Below are 16,241 nucleotides of genomic sequence, written 5' to 3'. Positions count from 1 at the left end.
CCTTCAGTCCTTTCTCTAATTCCCCGAACAGGGACCCTGTTTTCAGTTCAATGGTTTGCTGCTAGCATTTGCCTCTGTATTGGACATGCTCTGGCTGAGCCTCTCAGGAGACAGCTACATCAGGCTCCTGTCAGCATGTACTCCTTAGCTTCATCAATATTGTCAAGTTTTGGTGGATATATATATATATATATATATATATATATATATATATATATATGGGCTGGATCCCCAGGTGGGGCAGGCCCTGACTGGCCAATCTCTCAGTCTCTGCTCCAACCTTTGTCTCCATATCCCTTCCTATTAATATATTTATTCCCCCTTTTAAGAAGAACTGAAGCATCTTCACTTTGATCGTCATTCTTCTCGAGCTTCATGTGGCCTGTGGGTTGCATCTTGGATAATTCGAGCTTTTGGAATAATATCAACTTATCGGTGAATACATAAAATGTGGACTTTTTATTAGGTTACTTCACTCAGGATGATAATTTCTAGTTCCATCCATTTGCCTATGAATTTAATGAAGTCATCGCTTTTGAGCTGAGTAGTAATCCATTGTGTAGACGCACCACATTTTCTGTATCCGTTCCTCTGTTGAGGGGTATCTGGGTTCTTTCCCGCTTCTGGCTATTATAAATAAGGCTGCTATGAACATAGTGGAGCATGTATCCTTGCATGCTGGAGCATGTTGGAGTATCTTTTGGGTATATGCCCAGGCATATTATAGCTATGTTCTCAGGTAGCACAATGTCCAATTTTCTGAGGAACTGCCAGACTGATTTCCAGACTGGTTGCACTGGCTTGCAATCCCACCATCAATGGAGGCGTGTTCCTCTTTTTCCACATCATCACCAGCATCAGTTTTCACCTGAGTTTTCAATCTTAGCCATTCTGACTGGTATGAGAATGGAATCTCAGGGTTGTTTTGATTTGCATTTCCCTGCTGACTAAGGATATTGAACATATCTTTAGGTGCTTCTCAGCCATTTGATATCCCTCACCTGAGAATTTTTTGTCTAGCTTTGTACCCCATTTTTGATAGGGTTATCTGGCTCTCTGAGTTCTCTCTTTGAGTTCTTTGTATATGTTGGATATTAGCCCTCTATCAGATGTAGGATTGGTAAATATCTTTTCCACATCTGTTGGTTGCTGTTTTTGTAGTAATGACAGTGTCCTTTGCCTTATGTTAGTTTTTTGCAGTTTTATATTGATTCTTAAAATTAGAGCGTAAGCCATTGGAGTTCTATTCAGGAAAATTTCCAGTGTATCTGGTTTGATGTGGAGGTCCTTGATCCACTTGGACTTAAGCTTTGTACAGGATGATAAGAATGGATTGATTTGCATTATTCTACCTATTTAGACCTCTCCACTTCAAAGAAGGATGTGAGGTTTCCCTTGGCCACCACTAGTCCAACAATATCACACTTATTAAAGTGCCATTTCCCATAAGTCAAGCTTTTTCAACCACCACAATAAAGGTCATAGACTTAAGAATGTTTCCTATAAACTGGGCTTTCATCCCTCCAAAAAAAATGTTCCCCAATTCCAGCTGTCACTCTCTGCATTCTCTCCCTCCATTTCCCCATTTCTCCCACCCCTGTCCTCAAGTACTCCCAATATACCTGCAGTTCCCAAGTATGTTGATACAATTCCACACCCCACTCCTCAAGTATGAACCCCTCTTTACCTAAAAGTTCTGGACTTGTGGGTTTTAGCTTTATTGTCATTTACTTAACAACTATTACATGCTTATATGTGGATGAATACTTTTCCTAAATGCATACCTCATGATTGACTGGATACTGACAAATGTAAGAACTTATAGAGTGGATTAGAACTTACAAAACTTGTGAGCTGTTAAGTGCCTAGGACTCCCCAAATGCCTTGGTTTTCAACATTGACGTGGGGGGGGGGAGGGCTTGCTGCAGCAGATCGCACTGCAAACCTTCCATTCTAGTGCTAGTCATCTGAAGAACCCCTACCTGTATTGACAGAGCTGTGGATCCTACCCAAAACATGTCTAGAAAAATGATGGCTCTGGATTAAACTGTATGCCACTTTTCATTAGATAAGGGAATATCTGAATTCTAGAAATATCCCACTGCTAACACACAACTTTACAAAGAACAGTGAAGTGTTTTGTGATAGAAATTCAATTTATAATTTTTAGTTTAAATTTTAATATGTTAACCACAATGAGAGACTAAAAAGTATAAGACAATCAAAATTTTTATTTTATTCTTGTTTTGCAAGTTAAAGCTGAGATTTTTTCCATTACCAACTTAATTCCAATTTCAGTGTACTAGTAGGTTGGGACATTTTACAAAGACAGACAGAAGTCATCCTCATGCAGTTTCAAATCTGGAAAACAAGAATGCATGCATTGCAAAAAGATTAAACTTGAACATAATGCAACTTATAATAAGAGTATTAACATTTTGAAATGCCAAGAATCCTAAAGTCACCCAAATAGAATAAACATAGAAAGCTTTATGCTCTCCTCCCACCAGCTCCCAGTTGAGGGTACAATAGCTGGATCAGTGACTACTCTGTCTGACCTGATGTTAGATATGAATTGCCAGTGCACTAGACAGTGCCCAGATCAGAGATGTCGAAGCATCTGCTGGAAGATCCAGGCCTCGACCCTGTCTATCTCATCTCTCAGAGCTTCTGCATATTTTTCAGGGTATGCTCTGGGATGAGTCTTAGTAATGCTAGCAAAAAACTGCAAGACTTTCAATTTGGTGGTTTCTGCAAAGGCCCTTGGGCCCCACAGGAACACATGGCTAGGAGGATCACTGTTAGGCACCTGTCTGTATTCCAGGTACCCTTCCTGGACAAACTCCTCAGAGATGAGCTTCCTGGGGTCTCTATGTATGTAAGGATCCATCCCACCACACAACCCTATATTATTCAGCATTTCCCAGATAATGTCCTCACTGACATAGTTTCCCTTCATAAAAATGACACCCAGTACAACTATGAGGACACCTGTCTTGGGCATACCCTGGACATCAGTCAGCATCCCATCATAGGTGATGCCCAGGGCAGTGACAAGGACATAGGAATGGACAGAAGGGTCCACTTCTACTATGTCAAGGCCAAAGACCAGCTTCATGCACTCAGAGGCCTCACTAAAGATCAGAGGATAATATTCATCATACTCTCTACCAATGGTTTCCAGCATTTCTGCTTTGGTAGTGAATGCCTTCGTTTGATATTTGAAAAGCAGAAAGTCCACCAAATCATACACCTTTACGTTCTGTGCATTGTGCAACAAATAGAGTGGGTCTTCCAGCGCCTCTAATTGTCTGATGGAAGCCTCCTCAGATGGGCCTACAGGAATGGAGGCCAGTGCCACAGAGGGAGAGCAGGCTCTCTCAGGACTCTGGAGAGGACTTGGTATTCCACTACCATACTCGGCCTTTGAGGTGGAGGTGGCTTCTTCCTCCTCTGCTGCAGCCATGGTAGCCTGGGCATTGTCCAACTCCTGTTCGGCCTGAGCATTGTCTTGGAGGTTGCTGTATTGGATGTTATGGGCATCATCCATTGTGGTTTTCCTTGGTACAGACAGGCTGGATACTGTCCTAATCAGAACAAGGAGGACACAGACCTGGTGGGAAAGTGGAGAGAGTTTATGGATTCTATTTGCAGTCACAGTCGAACAACCTGCGAAAAGTCATGTTATTCAAAACCTCTGAATAGTGCTCTAGGCTACAAGGACTCATAGCAGTCTGAGAACCTTGAAATACAGAAACAGAAAATGAACAACCTATTTGGGGTGCAGTCAGAGGGAAGATAAGCTCAGGGATACCACCAGAATATTTGATGCCAGAGAATGTCGGGTGTTCATGTTCTCAACTGTTTGAACCATTGTTATATACTTGCAGTATCTACATCCCCATAAATTCTGAGGATAGATACTTGTGCCCCGGTTACAGGATCTGAGGACACTATCCCAGAGGAAGATTTTCATATCTTTGAGTTTCAAATCATTAAGACATGCTGACCACATTCCACAGATTCAAACTGCTAGTTTGTGACTGAATTTTCATTAACAGTACTGATAATGTCTACTGTGGGGGTGCGGGGTAACAATACCCCAGTAAGTGGTGTCTTCTATGATCTTTCTGGTTACTCATGTTTCCCTTGCAAGTGCTAGACCCTGCCAATCAGATAGTCTACTGAAAAATCTTAACTGACCAGTATTTTGAAACATAATATAATGCGTGAATGGCACTTCACATCTGGCTGCACAGATTCAGACTAACTTACAAGAGATTGGACAATTCAATGGTGTTCATGTGTCCTAAGGTGTGAGACCTGCCCTATGCTCACCTTGATAAGTGACAAGGTCTGGACTGCTTCACCTTATGATCTGAGGCTAAGTTATTTAAACCAAGGTCCTATTTCTGTGATACAGAGGGAAGAGAAGAAGAGGTAACAGAAATCGTCTATGGTCCCTGAGCTTCTTCACAGCTTACAGGAGGGCAGGTAGAGGACAAACCCCATGTTGTTTAAATGGCAGGAAATCTTCAGTCCTTACCTTCAGTCCTTGCCCTCTTGAGATATTCACTCTGATATCTCCAGTCAAACTCCCCCTTCCCAGGATCTCAGTTCCTTGAGACCTGTGACCAGAAAAAAAGATAGAGTGCGTATCAAGACATCCCCTTCCAGCAGTGTGTATGTCAGGTGTGTGAGAAGTGTTTGGGGGGCCTGTGACAGGTTTCCTTCACTTCTATATTGGAGGATGTTACATGGACTTGCACGATTCTTGGACACCTGTCTTTAAGAATGGCTATGCACCCGGGTCAAGTTGTATTCCTTCTTGATATCTGAGAAGATGACAAATCCTTTTACATCTGAGTGGGTTATCTTGGATTGGTCATATGACCTGAGTGAATCTGGGCTGATAATGGGGTTTCAAAACCCACTTGAGGTTGATTTACTGACTTCTTCCTGGCACCTTCACTTTTGTGCAATTAACACAAGACCTCATCTTTCCAAAGACATCCACATTCCTGCCAAATGGACAAGTAAGCATGACACCTAATGCCCCTGATTATTGGCCACAGAACATACTGAGATATTATAGTTTGTATATTCTGTGCCGTGGACTCATAGTCCCCAGACATACATGTCTGACATAACAGCTAATCCTGTGACTCCTCTCTCTGTTCCCCATCCTGACATCACTCCTCAGCCAACCTGACTTCAAAGTCTTCATCTCGCAAATAAATCACAAACAAATCATGAAGCATAAAGGACAGGCAGTCACAGTACTCACATACCGAAGGCTTTCCTGGAAAAATTTAGGGAGTTTGGCAGGTATTAGGAAAGTCTGTGTTATGGAGGGTATTGCTCTTTTTCTCTCCTTTAGGTCTCACCATGGTAACTCAAACTTACCTAGACTGCTTACAAATGCTGGACACCTCTTCTGATAATTTTCTGATACTCCAACTGCTGCTCTGATATCCTTCAGTGGATAGGCTCACCTTCCTTAGAAAAGAGAGAGAATGATAATGGAGTGTATATGCATAACTGTGGTTTGTGTCTCACACTGCCTATGAGAGCAGCTATGAGAGCAATGGCAATGCTGGATATTATATGGAGTATTTGAAGTGTGCTGTCCATAGAGAACCCTGGATTTTACCTTGATTAACTCTCTTTCCTAGGACCTCTTTACCACGGACCTCAGAATAAGGTTCTGACCTTCTATCTACTGAGGTCAAAGAAGGCCACTCATTTGACTACCCTAGTCACGTGTACTATAATCCCTATTGTTCTGATCCTGCTGGATTATCTAATAGGACATCTCTTCAGTTTACACACAGGGTCTTCACATATCACTTCATGGAGACTGGGCTCTGTCTATTACAATTGCTCCAAAAATGATGTTACTCAGAGTCCCATTGGAGGACAGAGCCTTACTGCTAGGAATGAATTCCACCATGTTAGATACAGAATTGATATGGGGAAGCACTAATTTGGGGTTCCTCAGACTAACTGAAAACTTTCATCTTCAATACAAGGATCTGCAGGAGTACACAGAGAGCATCATGAAAGTTTAAAATATTTTCTTGAAATTTGTATAGTTTCATAAATTACAATTTAATCATATTCAACATCTCTCCTATTGTATTGTAGGGCCTTGTCAGCTCTGTCACTGGGGAGCTGGAAAAGGGGAGTTTGACTGTGCTTATCCCATGCTCCTGCTGCCAGGGCTGGTGCTAGGCCAGACAGAAGCACCTAGGCTCTGTTCTGGTGGTGGAAAACCACAGTCAGAGATGTAGGAAAGCCAGAGTTGGTAAAGGGGGTTCCTCATCTTTCATCGAGCTCAGGGCCGTGGGGTTCTCATGCTCTTAGATTTCCAAGCTATGCTGGGAATTACAGAAGAGCTGAGAATGGAGTCTGGGATCCTGGCGACTGGGAACAGCATCTAGCCAAGAGCTGGGGTAAAGTGGAGGTCCAGATTGTTCCAGTGGGTATGTTAGTCTTTAGATGGACAGCGGTTGGCATGGTGGCAATTGTGGCAGGGAGCACAGAGAGGCCTTCTAAGGGAGATTAAGCTGGGTCTCTGTAGAAGGCCTCCATGGCTTCCCACAGCAGTTCTTGGTAAACAGAGACAATCTGTGGTTCCAAACTGTTTATTGTCATGACACAAAATGGATGCTTAAAACTATACCCTGCTTCTCAGGGTGTACCTGATATTAAATACTATTTGCAGGTGGGATTTCCAAAATGGGAAGCTTATTGGCTAAAACCTTCAGGCCTCCAGGTAGCTCATTAACATGCAGAATTCTTTTTTAACCTACATGACTATACATCATTTCTCTTCTGTGTGAGAAGCATGGCCTGTGTTCCAAGTAAGGGGTTTGTTAGCAAGCTGAGAGTCAACTAAGCCTCAGGTGTGTGCCCGCTGAGCCTACATGTCCTGACCTGTTGCACGTTACCAGACTTCCTGACATGCTTTTATGTTGTACACACTCTACCAAACCCTCCATGTCCCTATAAATACTGGACTCTCATAGTTTTTAGCACATTTAGTGAAATTTGTAATACCTTTATACACTTGGGCATGTGGACATCGACTGAAGTATGATCAACTGACAAGAATCTGCAAACGTAAGGAAAACAAAATCTCCCCAGTAGGTATCAATTACCTATAGCTCCTCAGCTAGGGGTGGGACTTACATACCCCACTATGCTGGGATGTTTGTCTAACTGGGAACATACTCCTCTTGATTGTACTTGCTTAGTTGACTTGAGACTAATTAGGTAGAGCTGGTTTAATCTGGGGCGACTAAATCTGAAGCAGGATTTCAGATGTTAAACCAGAGCTCTCACCCTCACATTGTACTGGCCTCATCTGATGACTCCAGAAATCTTTTTTATTTTATCCACAAGGGTGTTGTCAATGAGTCAGTCAGGGAGCTGAGAGTCACCTAAGACTCAGGTGTGTGACACTGTGTCTCTGGGTCCTGATCTGCTCTATCTTACCAAATTTACCAGCATGATTTATGTCCTACACTCTTCCAAATCCTCCAAGTCCCATCACTACTAGACCTAAAAAAGTTTACTTAAACAGAACACATATATTCCTGGCGCATACACAAATGAACTTGAAAATGGCTCCTGTTGCCTTGGAAATGGAGTTGTGAAGCACCATTCCTGGCTATGAATCGAACCTGCAAAACCAGCAAGTACTGGTAACCATTGAAGTGTCTCTCTAACTAAAGATTCCCAGATTTCAATAGGTGAAAAAAAACAGAAAAGGCTAATTTCTACATGGTGTCATCCCATACGTTGCAGGTGTGTACAATAAGTATATAGCTGAATTAATCTACAATTCACCCTTACTTCTCACCCAGACTGTAAGAAAGAGGACTATGTCTTTACCTGGCCTTTGAGGAATTATGATTTCCTGCTCACCTATTTGATTCAAACTACAGGACTCTTTAGTAAGGGACACAAACAACAGTGCACCTGCGTTATCTTTGACCCTCCTATACAGAAAGGATGCAGTATAGGCCACCATGAATTCCATTAAAGCTAAAAGTACGGCAGCCTTTAAGCTCCAGAAAGAAAATGTTCTGTGTACTGCAAGTCCTTGGAAGTAGGTGAAATAGTGGGGCAGGAATACGGGACCACAAATAAGGGTTCTTGTTTGTTTCAGGTTAGTCAAAGGCATGCAACTGTATTAAATGGAGGCTGTCTATATGGTACAGGGCATGTGTAGGTCACCAGCAACTTACACTTGAGTCAGAAAGGGACCAAGTCCTCCTTCCTCCAGGGAACTCTAAAAATGGCATCGACACTGTAACCAACTGCTGACAGCTGGTCGGAGGCAAGAAAGTACTATTTTGAGTCTACTAGACAGCAGAGCTTGACCTGCATTTTCTGGGCCCCCCAATTATGAAAGAGTCTTTGCACTCTACTATACACTTACTCTGACTGAAAGCATGTGTCAGCCCTCCAGGATCCTAAAATTGTGATATAACACCTCCCTGAGCACCTGGATGAGGATGTGGCAGTATGTGGAGGGCCTCTTCCCCTTCAGTGAGAACTATGGCATTCTGTAACTTCCAGAAATGGCAGAAAATTATTTGGAGGACTCCAAGTCATTTCTTGCAAGAGAAAGTGCTCACTCATACCAACCAACCCGGATTTACTGCAAGAATCTGAAAAGCCTCCAGTGGTCCTTTCTATCTTATGTGAGGGTTCTACAAATAACAGAAAAACACACTCCTCTCAGAAATCTTTTTAAAAATTTAGACATTGAATCCCAGAGTAGGAATGGAAGGGGTCATTCCTCCAGATGGACCCACTGAATAGCAATTTGGGTACTCTCTTGATGAGTGTTCTTTAATCTTCTTAATACTGACACTTAATACATTCCCTAATGTGGTAGTGACACCCAACTTTAAAATTATTTTGGTTGTTACTCCATAAGTGCACTTTTACAACTGTTGTGAATCCTAATGTAAATATCTGATATGAAGGGTGTTTGATATATAATCCCAAAAGGGTTGTGTCCCACAAGTTGAGAACCATGTTTCTAGCCTGCCGGGGACCTAAACAATCCACCGACAGGGAAGTTACTGCAACATGAATGTGAACTTACCCCTGAGGCTCATGTAACCTTAAACATTGCTCCTCTACATTGTTGAAAGTGAGCAGAGGCTGAATTCTGCATCTGGGGCCATGTTTAGTGCCCAGTAACAATGGCATGTGACACTTTCTCTGGACTGGAGCTTTTATGGTCCACTCTCAGGTCTAACTTCCTCCCTGAATGTGAGCTAAGCTTATTTCTGAGAACTTCTTAACTATGCCTGTATTCGTGGACCACAAAGTTGGACCCAGCAAGCATCTCCTGCTAAAAGCTTGTTACATTCCATGCAATGCTAACTGAAGGGTGAAATTGGCATTATTATTGGTCCTTATGTCCTGATGGAGACTTTTTGCCTGCCCTAGGCTCTCACCCACATTCAGAAAGCAGGGTGTAGCTGTATTGCTACAAGGAATCTCACAAGTTGTTTCAGAGTCTGGGAACTGTTTGTATGCAGATGCGGAAGCTTGGATAACATCCCTACTTGTTTCAAGATCCTGAAAATGATACAAGTTAACCAGGTGGTTTGGGCTTACCCATCTAGAAACAATCTTCCAAAAGCCACTCTCATCTAGCATCTTTATTTAAAATGATTGTGATGTCTGATTTCTGAATTGGTAACTATTGCCATAGTCCCAAGAGAAGGAAGGGAATAAGATTATTTCAATTAATTTTCCCTTGTTTAAAGTAGCTCACATTTTCTATCCAATAAATTGTGGGGTCACTCATCGCCAAGCAGGGTTTTCACACTACAATCCTGGGAACATGTTTCACCCAGTATACTATTCCACCTCCTTCTCTAACAGAACAACTTAAAATATTGTCTTTCCTTTGTCCTCAGGTATCATGGAACAAAGGGTTCACTCCTACAGGTGAGCTCTACTTGAAGCTAGGCTGACATTAGGGATGGAATTGCATTATTTCTGGAAACATCAGAGTGGAAGGTGTGCTTTCCTCCACCCTAAGCTGTCATCTCTGGTACAAAATTGTTCTAGAAACCTGAGAAAAAATCCCCCAGTGGCACAGTATGGAAGGTAGGGGGTGTCTGTCTTTCAAACTCAAGACCATGTGTGGAAGCTGTGTTTGTTGGGGTGGGGTAATCAATGTATCATGAGTAGATTTGGAGTCAGAGGGATTTCTTACCTCAACTGGAAAGGCACAGCGAGGCCACCAACAATCCAGCTGTCTCACAATATGGTGCTGCATCCACAAAGTCACCAGATGTTTAGGACTGGACAATCACTCTATCTCAAAAGTCAGCACAGAAATTTTCATAAAATTAAAGAACCTCAGAATACATCCCCAAATTCCCGGTGTCACCACAATTAGATGGGTGTAGATATCTGTCTCATTAGCTAAAGTCAGCACTGAAGCACTCTTTAAACTCAACAAAATCTCACAAAATGGAATTCAGGTTTCAGAGTTCACTGATAACAGAACTGAAGGTCCAGCTCTTTCCAATAAGTAGTGCCTGCTTGCTTCAAGACCCCAAATGAATACAAATCTAACTTAATTCTCTGGTCCTATGGATCCTGGATCCAGCTTCAGAAACCCACTAACGTTTACTCCCCATGTAAACTTCACAAGGAAAATGTCACCTGATCCTGTATCTGTGAGTACCTCTGAAATAGCACCAAAGAGTCTCAGAGGAATCTCATTCCCACGAGCATGCCCCTGTTTGGTGCAGGTTACATCATTAAAACATTAGCATTTGTGGTTCCCTTAAAAAAAAACAAAAAAACAATGTTTCCACAATCCGTTCAAAGCTACTCGTTTCACTCATCTCGAGATTCCACCTGAATTCCTCCGGGAATGTTAGAAAAAGGAAAAGACAGTCTCCAGAAACCCGAAGTAAGGAGTTCATTCCCACAAGCTTACTCAACTGGGGGTTAGGGAGGCCAAAGAGATGCAGCTGTATTATTTGGGGAAGCTTCTCTCCTGAAAGGTACGGAGTGAGCCTGAAATTCTTACACCAACTGGCAGAGAGAAGCGACCTCCCTTCCAGGCATCTCACAAAATGGCGCCGAGTCCACAAAGTCTCCGGATATGAAAGCCTGGGGAGGCGCTCTATACCACAAGTCAGCACCGAGGTTCCTTTAAACTAAGGAAACTCAAAAATGTTCTCGCAGCCCCCTATGTCGATAGATATAGATGACTGTGGAGTGTCTCATATACTACCAGGTCAGCACCGAGGCATCTTTGAAACTCAATGGACCTCAGCAAAAGGCCCTCAGCCTGCGGACTCCTCGGATATGGAAACCAGAACAAGAGTCTTTCGAGAATTGGGCTCCGTTTGCTTCAGGACCCCAAAACGACAAACATCTACCTCGTTTGTCGGGGCCTGTGGTCCTTGGATCCAGCTTAAATAACCTACACATCCACTTTGCATCAGAATAAAAATGTCACACCGTCACGCATTTCTGGGAACACTGGAAATGGTGCCCAAGGACAGTCCTGGACAAGTAGATTAGGCGCTCATTCCCTCGCAGCTGTCCCAATTTGGTGAGGTTGTATTCTTAACACCATATGATCTGGGTGACTTTGGTCCAACCACTGTTTTCACAGTCTAGTCTTAGCTACCTGTTTGAAATGGCCAACTATTCCATCGCTTTTCCTCAGGGAAAGTTTCCAGTGACTTTAGACCATCTCTAGAATCCAGGAGTAAGGAGCTAGTTCACACAACGTTACCTGACTGCGAACTAAGCAAACTAAAAGGGTGAAGCACTATTATTTAGGAACTGTCTGTCCATGAAGGTTTCAGAGCGAGCCTGAAATTCTTACCTCAACTGTAACAGCGAGGCGACCACCCTTCTAGGCGTCTGACAAAATGGCGCTGAGTGCACAAGATCACCACCTATGAAAGCCTGGGGAGGCGCTCTGACTCACAAATCAGCGCAGAAGTTCCTTTAAACTTAGGAAACTCAAAAATGTTCTCGCGGCCCCCTATATCGCTAGATATAGATGACTGTGGAGTGTCTCATATACTACCAGGTCAGCACCGAGCATCATTTAAACTCAATGGACCTCGGCAAATGGCCCTCAGCCTGCGGACTCTTCGGATATGGAAACCAGAACAAGAGTCTTTCGAGAATTGGGCTCCGTTTGCTTCAGGACCCCAAAACGACAAACATCTACCTCACTTGTCTGGGCCTGTGGTCCTTGGATCCAGCTCAAATAACCTACACATCCACTTTGCATCAGAATAAAAATGTCACACCGTCACGCATTTCTGGGAACACTGGAAATGGTGCCCAAGGACAGTCCTGGACAAGTGGGTTAGGCGCTCATTCCCTCGCAGCTGTCCTAATTTGGTGAGGTTATATTCTTAACACCATATGATCTGGGTGACTTTGGTCCAACCACTGTTTTCACAGTCTAGTCTTAGCTACCTGTTTGAAATGGCCAACTATTCCATCGTTTTTCCTCAGGGACAGTTTCCAGTGACTTTAGACCATCTCTAGAATCCAGGAGTAAGGAGCTAGTTCACACAAAGTTACCTGACTGGGAGCTAAGCAGACTAAAGGGGTGAAGCACTATTATTTAGGATCTTTCTGTCCATGAAGGTTTCAGAGTGAGCCTGAAATTCTTACCCCAACTGTAACTGCGAGGCGACCACCCTTCTAGGCGTCTGACAAAATGGCGCTGAGTGCACCAGATCACCACCTATGAAAGCCTGGGGAGGCGCTCTGTCTCACAAATCAGCCCAGAGGTTCCTTTAAACTTAGGAAACTCAAAAATGTGCCCCCAGTCCCCGAGTTACGAAATATATGACTGCAGAGGGACTCACATGGCTGAGTCCTCACTGAGGCATCCCTTAATCACGGGAAAGGTCAAAAAACAGTCCTCAGGCTCTTCTCTTCACCAACAAGGAGACTGGGGCACAAGCTGTTCCCCGTTATGGGGCTCACGTTTAATTCCAGATCCCAAAATGATACAAAAGTAGTTTGTCTGAGCCTGTGGTTCTTGGATCCACCTTAAACAACCTACTCTTCCACTTTACATCCTCAAGCATTTCTGGGAACATCAGAAATGGTGCCCAAGGACAGAGTCCGGGATAAAGTAGAGTAGGGGTTTATTTCCACGCTGCTGCCCCCGTTGGGTGAGATTATATTCTTAACAGCATATGATCTGGGTGACTTTGGTCCAACCAATGTTTTCACAGTCTAGTCTTAGCTACCTGTTTGAAATGGCCAACTATTCCATCGCTTTTGCTCAGGGAAAGTTTCCAGTGACTTTAGACCATCTCTAGAATCCAGGAGTAAGGAGCTAGTTCACACAAAGTTACCTGACTGGGAGCTAAGCAGACTAAAGGGGTGAAGCACTATTATTTAGGATCTTTCTGTCCATGAAGGTTTCAGAGTGAGCCTGAAATTCTTACCTCAATTGTAACTGGGAGGCGACCACCCTTCTAGGCGTCTGACAAAATGGCGCTGAGTGCACCAGATCACCACCTATGAAAGCCTGGGGAGGCGCTCTGTCTCACAAATCAGCCCAGAGGTTCCTTTAACCTTAGGAAACTCAAAAATGTTCGCGCAGTCCCCGTGTTACGAAATATATGACTGCAGAGGGACTCACATGGCCCAGTCCTCACTGGGGTATCCCTTAATCTCGGGAAAGGTCAAAAAACAGTCCTCAGGCTCTTCTCTTCACCAACAAGGAGACTGGGGCCCAAACTGTTTCCGGTAATGGGGCTCACCTTTAATTCCAGATCCCAAAATGATACAAAAGTAGTTTGTCTGAGCCTGTGGTTCTTGGATCCACCTTAAACAACCTACTCTTCCACTTTACATCCTCAAGCATTTCTGGGAACATCAGAAATGGTGCCCAAGGACAGAGTCCGGGATAAAGTAGAGTAGGGGTTTATTTCCACGCTGCTGCCCCCGTTGGGTGAGATTATATTCTTAACAGCATATGATCTGGGTGACTTTGGTCCAACCAATGTTTTCACAGTCTAGTCTTAGCTACCTGTTTGAAATGGCCAACTATTCCATCGCTTTTCCTCAGGGAAAGTTTCCAGTGACTTTAGACCATCTCTAGAATCCAGGAGTAAGGAGCTAGTTCACACAAAGTTACCTGACTGCGAACTAAGCAGACTAAAAGGGTGAAGCACTATTATTTAGGAACAGTCTGTCCATGAAGGTTTCAGAGCAAGCCTGAAATTCTTACCTCAACTGTAACAGCGAGGCGACCACCCTTCTAGGCGTCTGACAAAATGGCGCTGAGTGCACAAGATCACCACCTATGAAAGCCTGGGGAGGCGCTCTGACTCACAAATCAGCGCAGAAGTTCCTTTAAACTTAGGAAACTCAAAAATGTGCCCGCAGTCCCCGTGTTACGAAATATATGACTGCAGAGGGACTCACATGGCCGAGTCCTCACTGGGGCATCCCTTAATCTCGGGAAAGGTCAAAAAACAGTCCTCAGGCTCTTCTCTTCACCAACAAGGAGACTGGGGCCCAAGCTGTTTCCGGTAATGGGGCTCAAGTTTAATTCCAGATCCCAAAATGATACAAAAGTAGTTTGTCTGAGCCTGTGCTTCTTGGATCCACCTTAAACAACCTACTCTTCCACTTTACATTCTCAAGCATTTCTGGGAACATCAGAAATGGTGCCCAAGGACAGAGTCCGGGATAAAGTAGACTAGGGGTTCATTCCCACGCTGCTGCCCCCGTTTGGTGAGGTTATATTATTAACAGCATATGATCTGGGTGGCTTTGGTCCAACCACTGTTTTCACCGTCTAGTCTTAGCTACCTGTATGAAATGGCCAAGTATTCCATCGCTTTTCCTCAGGGAAAGTTTCCAGTGACTTTAGTCCATCTCTAGAATCCAGGAGTAAGGAGCTAGTTCACACAAAGTTACCTGACTGCGAACTAAGCAGACTAAAAGGGTGAAGCACTATTATTTAGGAACTGTCTGTCCATGAAGGTTTGAGAGCGAGCCTGAAATTCTTACCTCAACTGTAACAGCGAGGCGACCACCCTTCTAGGCGTCTGACAAAATGGCGCTGAGTGCACAAGATCACCACCTATGAAAGCCTGGGGAGGCGCTCTATCTCACAAATCAGCGCAGAGGTTCCTTTAAACTTAGGAAACTCAAAAATGTTCTCGCGGCCCCCTATGTCGCTAGATATAGATGACTGTGGAGTGTCTCATATACTACCAGGTCAGCACCGAGCATCATTTAAACTCAATGGACCTCGGCAAATGGCCCTCAGCCTGCGGACTCCTCGGATATGGAAACCAGAACAAGAGTCTTTCGAGAATGGGGCTCTGTTTGCTTCAGGACCAGAAAACGACAAACATCTACCTCATTTGTCAGGGCCTGTGGTCCTTGGATCCAGCTTAAATAACCTACACATCCACTTTGCATCTGAATAAAAATGTCACACCGTCACGCATTTCTGGGAACACTGGAAATGGTGCCCAAGGACAGTCCTGGACAACTGGGTTAGGCGCTCATTCCCTCGCAGCTGTCCCAATTTGGTGAGGTTATATTCTTAACACCATATGATCTGGGTGACTTTGGTCCAACCACTGTTTTCACAGTCTAGTCTTAGCTACCTGTTTGAAATGGCCAACTATTCCATCGCTTTTCCTCAGGGAAAGTTTCCAGTGACTTTAGACCATCTCTAGAATCCAGGAGTAAGGAGCTAGTTCACACAAAGTTACCTGACTGGGAGCTAAGCAGACTAAAGGGGTGAAGCACTATTATTTAGGATCTTTCTGTCCATGAAGGTTTCAGAGTGAGCCTGAAATTCTTACCCCAACTGTAACTGCGAGGCGACGACCCTTCTAGGCGTCTGACAAAATGGCGCTGAGTGCACAAGATCACCACCTATGAAAGCCTGGGGAGGTGCTCTGTCTCACAAATCAGCGCAGAGGTTCCTTTAAACTTAGGAAACTCAAAAATGTGCCCGCAGTCCCCGTGTTACGAAATATATGACTGCAGAGGGACTCACATGGCTGAGTCCTCACTGAGGCATCCCTTAATCTCGGGAAAGGTCTAAAAACAGACCTCAGGCTCTTCTCTTCACCAACAAGGAGACTGGGGCCCAAGCTGTTTCCGGTAATGGGGCTCACGTTTAATTCCAGATCCCAAAATGATACAAAAGTAGTTTGTCTGAGCCTGTG

General features: G+C 43.9%; 1 pseudogene; it reads right to left on the bottom strand.

Moving 5' to 3' along the window:
• Positions 1-2,211: 2,211 nt before the first annotated feature.
• Magea10-ps5 (MAGE family member A10, pseudogene 5) lies at positions 2,212-11,683 on the bottom strand (annotated as a pseudogene).
• Positions 11,684-16,241: the final 4,558 nt, after the last annotated feature.

This window comes from Rattus norvegicus, chromosome X, assembly GCF_036323735.1.
Source record: "Rattus norvegicus strain BN/NHsdMcwi chromosome X, GRCr8, whole genome shotgun sequence".
Taxonomy (NCBI): domain Eukaryota; kingdom Metazoa; phylum Chordata; class Mammalia; order Rodentia; family Muridae; genus Rattus; species Rattus norvegicus.
The sequence above is the reverse complement of the archived record's forward strand: the minus strand, read 5'-3'. Positions and strand labels throughout refer to the sequence as shown.